The sequence below is a fragment of the Cynocephalus volans genome, chromosome 11, assembly GCF_027409185.1.
Source record: "Cynocephalus volans isolate mCynVol1 chromosome 11, mCynVol1.pri, whole genome shotgun sequence".
Taxonomy (NCBI): Eukaryota; Metazoa; Chordata; class Mammalia; order Dermoptera; family Cynocephalidae; genus Cynocephalus; species Cynocephalus volans.
The window spans coordinates 53,549,020-53,561,474 of record NC_084470.1 but is presented as its reverse complement, the minus strand read 5'-3'; the positions used below and the strand labels follow the sequence as shown (position 1 = coordinate 53,561,474).

The window sequence follows — 12,455 nt, the reverse complement described above, 5'->3', positions numbered from 1 at the left end:
TCTGTTGGCATAATTAATTGACTCAAAAGGGACAATTTGGAATTGTTCAATCCTCCCAGATCTTTGGTGGGACTATCTAATTTTATGACAACTGTTTGTGTGTCATTTTCTGCATCTTTTGGAAACTCAGGAAACTGCCACGCTGACCAAAACATCAAAAGAGAGAGTAAAAGCAGTACCACTATGCCAAGGCAGAGATCCTAGCAAGTGCTCGTAGCCGCAGTCCTGCCAGCAGCTCTCCCTCCGGCGGCCTTGCCAACTCGGAGAGGGCAGCCCAAGCTATTCCTTTCAGGACTCTGCCATGGCGTGGACCACGCCAATCACCACCATCTATTTCCAGAACTTTTTCATCTTCTCCCACTGAAATTCTGTACCCATTAAACACTAACTCACCATTTTTCCCTCTCTGGGTTTCTTTTCCTCCCTCATAGGAGCCCTGCTGACTTCCACACAGAGTTCTTTATACCATGATCCCTCCATCTGAAACACACTTCCTCTCTCGCCTTTGCTTAGTCACCTGCTACTCAGCCAGTGTCACGTTCTCAGGGAAGCCTCCTAAGACCCACAAGTCCAGGCTTGTGGAGCTTAGAAGCTCCTTTAAATTCTCTTAACAACTCTGCTCCTCTCAGAAGCAGTTTGTATTTACACAGTGTTCAATTGTTTGATGGGGGCTTTCACTCTGCTCTCCTCTCTTAGCTTAGTTTTAGTGTTTGGAGTTCCTCGCTGTGTCCACAGTTCCTGGCACACAGGAGGTGCTCAATACTCGTTGAAAGAATAAATGGACGAATTCTGTTACCCAGTCTCTCTCCTGCTGGCCATCCATTTGTGGGGTGCCTCTGTCCCCAGCCTGGGGCGCGTCCCTCTAGGGTCGGACTTTGGCACCCCATCCAGGCAGTAGGCAGTGCTCTTTGGTTTGCCTATCTCAGGCCTCCCTCCCTACCGCGCGGACCGCGGAACCCACGCCCCGGGGGTGTCGCTCCATTACGCGGAGCCTTCCCTCCTCCAGAAGTCAACCCTGTCCGCTACCTCGGCAGGAATCGAGCTTAGTCCACAAAGCCTCCTCGCAACTCCGGACATAAGAATTACAGGCTTGGGCCTCAAACCCGCGAAGTGAGAGCCCGGCGGTGGAAGAAAGTTGCGACGCGCGCTAGCGGCCCAGTCACGCCCCCTCTGCATTTGGGTCGCGACCCTTTAAGAACTACTTCATTCACGACCTGGCCGGGACCGGGCTGTGGAGGCGCGCCAGGATTGGTTGGATTGCAGGGGTTGCTAAGCAGCAGCGAATGCGGTCTCAAGGCTCGCGCACGCGCATCATCGCCTACCTGCGCTCGGGCTTCTGGTGACCAGAGACGGATCTGTCGGGTTGGCTGAGGTTGCCTCGGAGGCGGCGGGAGGCGCGGCAGGGCGGCTGGCGAAGCGGCTGGCGGGTGCCAACTCCCGAAGGCCGCCGTTGGGGCGAGGTGAGGGCTGGCCAGCGGTGGCGGGTGCAGCGCCCCCTTAGCCGACAGCAGGAGGGGTCGGGTGTGGCGGAGGGCGGGCGCGGAGGTGGAGGCGGCCCCGAGCCCGCCCCGCCCTCTGGCCGGGCCTAGACCCTTGAGGCTTCGTGGGGCTTCCCGGAGTCCTCTGTCCCCTTTATCCTGCCGTCTGCTCCCCAGACCCCGGGACGACCCAAGGCGCGCGCCTGCAGTAACCCTCGACTGACAGCTGAGCTGCCCCCGGTGGCTAGAGACGGGGAGTGCCCAAGATAAGAGAGGAAGATTGTTTCCTTTACCCACGAAGGTCACGTCAGAGTATTGTTTAATTTTAATAGCAAACTTCCCTTATTGTAAGATATTATAAGACTTGGTTTACCAGATACTGGGTACACTAGATCACCTTTTCCGACCATTGGTTGTAGGATATTCTATTACAGGTGTTCTGTCCATTACAGGTTCACACTTACACCTCTTACAGCCAGAAGGATGAAGCACTCGGGGGAATTATTAGATTTGTAGAAATTAAAGCCACGAAAGAATATTCTCGGTGGGGGAAAGTAATTGGTGAGATCTGTGACATGGTCAGAAAAAAAGTACAGCTCAGAACCAATGGATAGGGTAAACCATTAAATTTTACAAAGGGAAGAGTTGATCCTGGTAAAGCTAATTCTAGTTAAAGTGAAAAGGGAAACAATTGGAAGTGGTTTAACGTTGCTAAATAGAATTAAATAGGTGCAATAGTGTTTAGAAGCAGGATGTGGCAGAAAGATCATAAGCTTTCAAATACTGCAAGTAAGGAAGTTTGGGTCTGAGTCCTGGCTGTACCTTTTGAGCCTTGGATCTGCAGTTTTCTCACCTGTCCAGTGTAGATTGTGCCTACCTCATAGAAAGTTATGAGCGTTTAATAACATTATTAACATAAAAGTTCCTAGCACTGTGCCTGGCATGTAATATTAGTTCCTATTAAGTTCAGTTCCCTAGTCCTCTCAGCTCATAACGACTGACAAAGTTGATCTCTACCTTCCTTCTCACCCCCTCCCCAAGCAACTCAGAGCCTGTAAGATCTCCAAATTTGGTAACCAGTTTTCAAGTCCTATGGCTAAAGCTGAATCCAGTAGGGGTGACGCAACTCAGTTGTGTATTTGAGGAGTGGGCTATATGCCTTATGGTGAACACTTGTGTTTGAATGTTTGTGTGCCCAATGAAATTTGCTTGTTTAAATTTTTATTTGGCAAGGCCTGTTTTTTTGTCTGTCTGTCTCCCCTGCCCCGTGCATGTGGTAGGGTATGGAGGAGGGTGATGGTTGAAAAGGGGGGAAAAAACCATGGAAATAAGGGTGGCCTCCAGCATAGACAGAAAGTCTTTGCTGGTAGAATAGGGATGGTCTATGACATGAGCTAGGAAGAGGATTTAGGAAATGGGGGAGGCAGATTAAAATATATTTGTATAAAACCTAGTAACATGGATGTTGTGTATTTGATTACTACTTCACTTTCTCCTTTAAAAAATTTCACCTATGTGAACCTTTCTCTTTTTCTAAGTAGAGATTTGTTGTGGAAGAGTGTTCAAAATATAGATCAGAATTATGGCAAGGGATCTGCAAACCTACATTTCTTGTTTCAGTGAACAAAAATAAGGCAGCCCTTAGATCATTCATTCATTTGCCTAGCAGTTTCTATTGAGTGCTTCCTAATATGTGCCAGGCATGATGCTAGTTTAAAAGGTCCACTGACCTGTAGAAGGAGCTGGTAACACTTGAAAGACCAGTGTATCTCTGGGTGAGCACTCTGAGCCTACTTTTATTCTCATGGAGTTGATGGTATTTTTTTCTGTAATTGTGGCATAATTTTCCATATTCATACCACTGCTTTCCTGTTTTAAATTGAATGCTAGTCTCTTTGAGCAGCTTTATTTTAATGAGCCCTAAGATTATAGTACCTACCAGTTTGGAAATGTCATTTAGTTACAGAGCTGTTCACTATAAAACATGCCCTTCAGCATTCATACATAAATCATCAGAACTACAGTTAATTAGCAGACAAGATTATTGTTCTACTGGAGGAGATATTTTTAAATGACATTTAAACATAAAAAAGAAATATGAGCATAATTTAAGTAAGTTGTACATGAAGACTGTAAGGTAATTTTTTTTTTTTTCAGTTTTTCTTTTAAGATAATTTAGTCACAGGAAGTTGCGTAGATAGTACAAATAGGTCTCATGTACCCTTCACCTGGTTTCCCCTATTGGTTACATCTTACATAACTGTAGTACAATATCAACTCCAGGAAATTGACACTAGTATAAAGAGTGTATACAGTACTATGCCATTTTATGGTATGTGGTACCACCACAATCAAGATACAGAATTATTCTATCACCACAAAGGTCTCCCTTTTGCTATCCCTTCTTACACCCGTTCCTCTCCTCCCCACCATCTCTTCACATGGGCTTTTGCAGAGAAAAAGTTTTCAATTTTGATGTAGTCCAGTTTACTGAATTTTCTTTATGGCATATGCTTTTGGTGTCATGTCTAAGAACCCTTTACCAAGCTATAGGTCCTGAAGATTTTTTCTATGTTTTCTTCCAGTTTTATAGTTTTACTTTTTACATGTAAATCCATGATACTTTTTTTTTTTTTTCAGTTTTCTTTTTCTTTATTTGTCTACATTCAGCTTAATTCAGATGTACTTTCTGAATGACGCGGACATATAAAGAAAACCCCACTCTTTACCCCTGGTTTTTGAAACAAAATCTTCACTTATAAAACAAACACTAAAGCATTAAGATACAGAAAGTTCGTTTAACTCGCTTCTCAAAAGCATGAACAGATGACGTATCCCTCCCATAACTATTTAAAGACAAACTGTGTTTAACACTAACAGCAATTGTAAATAGACAGAGGGACACTGAACTGCAAGAATTCAAAAACTCTAGTCAGGCGAAGTTGTAATGACAACTAACAAAGCATTGAAAATTAATAAAACATTGAATACATGGAGTCTCAAACACTGCTAAATATGGGTTACAGGACTGGTCATGGAGTGACTTCCTGCACCTCACAACACGGCCACGTGGGCCAGGAGGGAGGTGAGGGAGGTGCCTGGAGGGACCGCTGACTTGTTAACTGGTGTGTAAAACTGAATCTTCCGGTGGGGAGGAGTAAGTGCAGGAGGTAGGAGTCTTCATCCCCCAGGGGGTTTTATCTGTGCTGGTAGTTGATGCTGTGGTCTCCGTTTCTACATAGCCACCCAGTGAGGACCGGGTAGGAGCTGGAGGGCTGCTGTCATTCTGGCCAGACCGGAGTTGTAGTTGAACTGTGATGAGTAGCCTCCTTGTTTGCCTTGGTATGAGGAGCCGCCCCCAGAATCTCTTGCTGTCGCCCTACGTGACGCTAGGCTGTAGGACGACCCGCCTGTTCCTGCTGCTGTGGCCTCCGCTATTGCAGTCGAATCTTTGTTTTATGGTAGTTGGAGCTGGAGCCGCCCCCGTCCCCGCCCCCGAGGAGCTGTAGGGGTTGGAGTGGAGGAGCAGGTGCCTTGTCCATGATTATAGCCTTTCGCTCACCCTGTGGGGGCCGCGATTGCTGTGCTGGCTTTGGTTGTGCGATTGCTGGTGGCCTTGGTGGGAGTGGTATAGCCCGAGTCCTAGGAGGGCTTCTGCTGGCCCCTGCGTGGCTGCTGCTTCCTGGCGTGTGTTGGTGGCACCGCGGAGTTGTAGTTGTCACCTTGATAGGAGGAACCATAGCCTGAGGAGCCACTACCGCCCCCACCGCCACCACTGGCATTCCCAGAATGTCCTCCGTTGTGCAGAGCTGACTGCTGCCTGCTGTCACCCAGTTGCCTCCGTAACCGTAACTTCCATACCCGGCGCCGACATCCTTGTAGCCTCCGTGGTTGGCGCCACCGAATCCTCGCCCATGGGTGTTCCCTCCTCGCCCCACCCTCGAAGTTTGGGGGATGCACCTCCTTGTGCATGGGGCCGATACATTTTGAGTTAATTATTATGTAAGGTGCGAGGTCTAGGTCAAGATTTTGTGTGTGTGTGCTCCAGCACCGTTTGTTGAAAAGGCTATCCTTCCTGCATTGAGTTGTTTCTGCACTTTGTCCAAAACCAGTTGGATGTGCTTGTGTAGGTGTATTTTGGGATTCTCCATATTCTGTTCCATTGATCTATGTCTGTTCCTTTGACAGTTCCACATGATCTTGATTACTGTATCTATATAATAAGTTCTAAAATAGAATAGGATTTATTCTCACACTTTATTCTTTTTCAAAATTGCTTTATGTATTTTAGTTTCTTTGCCTTTCCATGTACATTTTAGAATAATCTTCTCTATATCTATAAACTATCTTGCTGATTTTTTTTTTTTTTTTTTTATGGTCAGCTGGCCAGTACCAGCATCCAAACCCTTGACCTTGGTGTTATTAGTACCATGCTCTCCCAAGTGAGCTAGCTAGCCAGCCTTGATGTTTTTATAGGAATTGCATTAAACCTGTATATCAGTCTGGTGGAGAACTGACATTTTTCTGTGTTGAATCTTCCAGTCCATAATCATGATATATCGCCCCGTTTATTTAGGACTTTGATTTCCTTCAGCAGTATTTTATAGTTTTCAAGCATACAAGTCCTATGCCTGTTTTGTTAGATTTATACCTCATTTAAGTATTTCATTTAAAAAATTATATCTTTCTTGAGATTGTTTTTTGGAGTGATTGTAAATGAAATTATATATTTTAGTTTTGGTTTCCATGTGTTCATTGCTAGTATATTTAAATATGACTGTTGCTTTATCTCCCACTGATTTGTCACCCCTCTTCCCCTGGGTGATGGAGCCACAAAAAGGATTACTCAAAGCCCATCTCTTCTGAGCAGTGAGAGACCCTGAAGGGGTTAATCTTCCAGAACCCTCAAGAGTGAGGCTTTCCTTCCTTGGGAAATTAACCATGAATTGGGGTTCTCGCCCCACGTTTGTTTTCCAGACCAGGACGTTACAGAAAAAGAACATAGGTGGGGTAATAGTTTAACAGTAGATGCTGCTAACAAGCAAAGTGACATTCCATAATGCAATTTGCAAAAGGTTAAGTTGATCCACCAACAAAAGCTTGATCTTAGCAAACACTGTTTTTCCCTACAGCAATTTCCCAGTATCTTTACATATCAATCAAGTAACTTGTCTATCCTTGAGCCAGCAACCTTGCTGTGTTACAATTCTTTATCTTACAACAGAGACTTTTAGCCTGGGGAAAGTTTCCTGTCTTTTGCAAGGTTAACATTTCTATATGTACCTTTAAGAAGTTAGGCTAAACCTGAAAATGCAGGGCTTTGCAAAATGGGCCCTGTGAAATATATTTCCTTTATAAATGTAAGTATACTCCACACATGATTGATTTTTGTATGATGATCTTGCATTCTTTGGCCTTGTTGAACTCAGTTATTAGTTCTAGGAGGGGTTTTTTTGGTAGGCTCCTAGGGATTTTTTTCCACACAGACAATTATATTGTCCACAAATAGGACCAGTTTTATTTCTATTTTTTTTTTTTTTTTTTAAAGATGACCAGTAAGGGGCCGACCCCGTGGTGCACTCGGGAGAGTGCGGCGCTGGGAGTGCAGCAGCGCTCCCGCCGCAGTTTTGGATCCTATATAGGAATGGCCGGTGTGCTCACTGGCTCACTGGCTGAGCGCAGTCCAGCCGGTCACAAAAAAGACAAAAAAAAAAAAAAAAAGATGACCAGTAAGGGGATCTTAACCCTTGACTTGGGGTTGTCAGCACCATGCTCTCACAAGTGAGCTAACCGGCCATCCCTGTATAGGGATCTGAACCCATGGCCTTGGTGTTATCAGCACCACACTCTCCCGAGTGAGCCACCGCTGACCCGGACCAGTTTTATTTCTTCTTGTCCAATCTATATGCCTTTTTATTTCTGTTTGTTGCCTTATTGCACTGCGTAGAACTTCCAGTACTGTGTTGAATAGCAGTGGTGAGAGTGGACATCCTTGCCTTATTCCTCATTTTAGAGGTAAAGCATTCAGTCTTGCAACATTAATTATGATGTTAGCTGTAGGCTTTTTGTAGATGCTCTTAATGAAGTTGAGGAAGTTCCCCTCTACTCCTTTTTTTTTTTTTTTTTTGGTAGCTGGCCAGTATGGGAATCTGAACCCTTGACCTTGGTGTTATAACACTGTGCTCTAACCAGCTGAGCTAACCACCAGCCCTACCGTCTATTCCTATTTTCCTGAGAGTTTTTATTATGAACGGGTATTGAATTTTGTCAAATGCCTTTTCTGCATCAGTTGATAGGATTATGTAACTTTCCTTTTTAGCCTGTTGATATGATGGGTTATATTGATTGATTTTAGGATATTAAGCCAACTTTGTAAGCTGAAATAAATTTCGCTTGATCCTTGTGTCTAATTTTTTTTATTATATTGCTGAATTCTATTTGTTATTATTTTGTTAAGGATTTTTGCATGTAAGTTAATGATATATATGAGTTTATAGTTTTCTTCTTTTTCTATTTTCTTGGTTTTGGTATCAGGATAATATTAGATTCATAAAATCATTTTGGAATTGTTCACTCTTCTATTTTTTGGAAGAGATGTGTGCAGAATTGGTGTTCATTCTTTCTTTAAAGCGTGGTAGAATTCTCCAATGAAACTATACGAGCCTGGAGATTTCCTTCACAGGAGTTTTTAAATTGTAAATTTAAAATTTTTAATAGGAAGTTTAATTGTAGGTTTTTAAAAACTATTTAATATTGTGTGAACTGTGGTAGTTTGCTTAACTAAAGCAAAAATACACAAATGGGACTATATCAACTAAAAAGCTTCTGCACAGCAAGGGACACTATCAACAAAGTAAAGAGACAATCTACAGAATAGGAGAAAGTGTTTGCAAACCACACATCAGACAAGGGGCTAATGTCCAGAATGTGTAAGGAACTCAAACTACCCAACAGCACAAAACAAATAACCTAATTTAAAAATGGGCAAAGGACCTGAGCAGACATCTGTCAAAAGAAGATATACAAATGGCCAATGAGCACAGGAAAAAATGCTCAACATCAGTAGTCATCAGGGAAATGCAAATTAAAACCACAATGTGATATCATCTCACCCCAGTTAGAATGGCTACTATCAGCAAAACAGAAAATAACAAATGCTGGAGAGGATGCAGAGAAAAGGGAAATATAAATTGATGCATTGTTGGTGGGAATGTAAATTGCTACAGCCATTGTGGGAAACAGTATGGGGGTTCCTCAGAGAACTAAAAATAGATCTATCTTACAACTTAGCTATCCCACTACTGGGTATAGGCCCAAAGGAAATGAAATAAATACATCAGAAAGACACCTGCATGCCCATGTTCATTGCAACCCTATTCATGATAGTCAAGAGGTGTAATCAACCTAAATGTCCATCATCAGATGAGTGGATAACAAAACTATGATATAATTATGCACAATTGAATACTATTCAGCTATAAAAAGAATTGATATCCTATCATTTGCAGCAGCATGGGCAGAACCAGAAACGATCATGTTAAGTGAAGTAAGTCAAGTGCAGAAAGACATATACCACATGATTTCATTCATATATGGAATTTAAAATTTTTAAAAAGTGGTTCTCATAGGAGTAGAGAGTAGAATAATGGTTACCAGAGGCTGGGAGAGAAAGGGGGTGAAGGGGAGGAAGAGTGGTAGATAATGGGTACAAAACTATGCTATCTACCCTAAGTGAATCATTGGGTATTATATGCATGTATTAAAATAATACATTGTACCCCACAAAAATGTACAAGTAAATGTTAAAATTTTTTTTAAATGGTCAGATTTATGTGTGTAGAGTTCCTAGTAGTATTCCCCTTTTATTCTTTTGATATCTTTAGTGTCTGTAGTGATATCTTCTGTTTTATTCCTGACATTGGTAATTTGTGTCTTTTCTAATTTTTTTCTCTGTCAGTTTTGGTAGAGGTTTGTCAATTTTATTGATATTTTCAAAGGACCAGCTTTTTTTCTCTTTGATTTTCTCTATTGTTTTTCTGTTTTCAATTTCATTAACTTCTGCTCTATTATTTCCTTCCTTTTGCCTGCTTTGGGTTTATTTTATTCTTCTTTTTCTAATTTCTTGATGTGTGAGCTTAAATTATTGTTTTGAGGTTGTTCTCCTTTTCTCTGTAAGCATTTTGTGCTGTAAATTTTCATCAGTACTGCTTCAGTTGTGCGCCACAATTTTGATATGTTATATTTTCATCCAGTTCAATGTATTTTTTTATTTCCTTGAGGCTTCCTTATTGACCCATGGATTATTTTAAAGTGTATATTTAATTTTCAAGTGTTTGGGGGTTTTTATTACCTTTCTTTTGTTAATTTCTAGTTTGATTACATGTGGTCACAGAACAAATACTGAATTCTTCTTAATTTGTTGAGTTTTGTTTTATAGCCCACGATATAGTCTGTCTTGTTATATGTTTTACAAGTGCTTGGAAGGAATTCTGCTGTTTTGGGGTGGAGTATTTTCTAAATGTTGATTATATTCTTTAGTTGACAGTGTTGAATTTTCTATATGTTTGCTGATTTTCTGTTTAGTTCTATCAATTTTTGATGGAGGAGTGTTGAAGTCTCCAACTATAACTGTGGATTTGTCTGTTTCTGCTTTCACTTTATCAGTTTTTGCTTCACATTTCCATCTGTGTTGTTTGATGCATACACATTTAGGATTATTATGTCTTCTTTGTGGATTTATTCTTTTATCATTATGTAGTATCCTTCTCTGTCCCTGGAAATTTTCTTTGCTCTGAAGAGTATTTTATTTGATATTAGCATAATTCTTTCTTTCCTTTTTTCCTTCTTCTTTCCTTTCTTCCTTTCTTTTTCTTTCTTTCTCTTTTTGGTGGCTGGCTGGTAAGGAGCTCTAGACCCTTGACCTTGGTTTTACAAGCACCGCACTCTCCCAAGTGAGCTAATCAGCCAGCCCAACTCTTGCTTTGTTTTGATTAATGTTTGCATGCTATATTTTTTTCATCCATTTACTTTCAACCTACCTATATTGTTATAGTCAAAGTGAATTTCGTGTGGACATTATATAATTGAATTGTCTTTTATCCACTCTGTTAATCTGTCTTTAATTGTACATTTAGACCATTTGTATTTAATATAATTACTAATATATAAAGACATGTCTGCCCTAGGGCCAGCCCATGGCTCACTTGGGAGAGTGTGGTACTGATAACACCAAGGCCATGGGTTCAGATCCTATATAGGGATGGCCAGTTGGCTCACTGGCTGAGCATGGTGCTGACAACACCAAGCTAAGGTTGAGATCCCCTTACCGGTCATCTTTTTAAAAAATTTAAATAAATTAAATAAATAAAAAAACATAAAGACATATCTGCCCTTTTATTTTTTATTTTCTGTTTGTTCTGTTTTTATATTTCTCTGTTTTCTTTTTCCTGCCTTCCTGAGGGTAATTTGGACACCTTTTAGAATTCCATTTTTTATCTTTTTTGGTTTTTTGTTTTGATTTTAGAATTCCATTTTTTAAATCTATAGTGTTTTTGAGTGTATGTTTTTGTATAGCTTTTTCAGTGATTGTGTGTGTATACATGTATACATATTTATACACACATGACTTTTATATATATATACACACACACACATGACTTATAACAGTCTCCTGTTGTCAACATTTTACTATTTCAAGTGAAATGTAAAAATTTTACGTACTTTTACATCTTTGTACCCTCCTCCATTTATAATTGTCTTAAATATTTCCTTTACATGCATTGAGAACCACATCAGACATGTTATAATTATTGCTTCAATCATCAAAAGTAATTTAGAAAACTCATGAGAAAAATAGTCTATTATATTTTACCATGTTTCTATTATTTCTATTGTTTTCCTTCCTTATATTCCAAGATTTCTTTTATCATTTCTTTTCTGTCTAGAGAATTTCTTTTAGCCATTCTTGTAGAGCAGATGTGCTAGCCACAGTTTCTTTTAGTGTTGCTTCATTTAAGTATGCTTTGATTTTCCCTTCATTCTTGAAGTATATTTTTGCTGAATACAGACTTCTGAGTTAGTAGTTTTTTTAGCACTTGAAAAGTGTGTTACCTCCTGGTGGCCTTCATAGTTTTTTTTTTTTGTGTGTGTGTGTGTGTGTGTGTGTGTGTCTTTTTCGTGACTGGCACTCAGCCAGTGAGTGCACCGGCCATTCCTGTATAGGATCCGAACCCCTGGCGGGAGCGTCGCTGCGCTCCCAGCGCCGCACTCTCCCGAGTGCGCCACGGGCTCTGCCCGGCCTTCATAGTTTTTATGAGAAACTTGCTGTCATTTGAATTGTTTTCCTCCTGTAGGTAAGATACTGTTTTTCTCTGGCTGCTTTCATGGTTTTTTCTTTATCTTTAGTTTTCTTATGTTTGGCTATTATGTGTGGACATTCTGGGTATTATGTTATAAGACGTGGATCTTATTTAAATCTTCTGTTTTAGCTGGCCTTTGTTGACATCACTGCAATCCCCGTGGCTCCCTACTTGGCCTTCTTTGACACTACCCCAGCAGAGTGGGAGGTGGAGGATAAGGTACCTTATTACCACAGGACAGGAGTGGAAGTCTAGGCTCTTCATTCAGCCTTTGCTGGTGGACGTGTTGTGGCTGCGGTATATTCTATCATGTTTGGCTGGAGTAGAGTGGTTTTATCTAAAATTTTCTGTTTTGCTAGACTTTACCTTTTCTAGTTATTTGACTAGAGAGAGCAGGTTTGTTGTTCTGGCTTTTTGGGGGGTCTGTGCCCATTGGCATTTGTGGGTTGCTAGCTTCTCCGGTACCAAATCTGGGATATATGAGGTGAAAAGAAAACCCACCTATGTCATTCTTTAGATCCCAAGATCTCTAGCCTGTCTACCTTCTTCTCTCCACCTTTCAAAATCATCTTATACTTATTTTATATATAATGTCTAGGGTTTTTATTTGTATTTAGTG

The 12,455-nt window shown here is 41.1% G+C and overlaps 1 protein-coding gene across 3 annotated transcripts in view; it reads left to right on the top strand.

The window, feature by feature from the left end:
- The first annotated feature begins 1,353 nt into the window (after positions 1–1,353).
- Positions 1,354–12,455, top strand: part of SEC22C (SEC22 homolog C, vesicle trafficking protein) — a 36,932-nt gene continuing 25,830 nt past the window's right edge. For 2 of the 3 annotated variants that reach the window (XM_063114108.1, XM_063114106.1), the window contains exon 1: positions 1,354–1,460. The gene's annotated coding sequence lies outside the window, so the exon portion shown is untranslated. Of the gene's footprint in view, positions 1,461–1,703; positions 1,780–12,455 lie in introns of those variants that run through there. The other variant, XM_063114107.1, reaches the window with a different exon arrangement.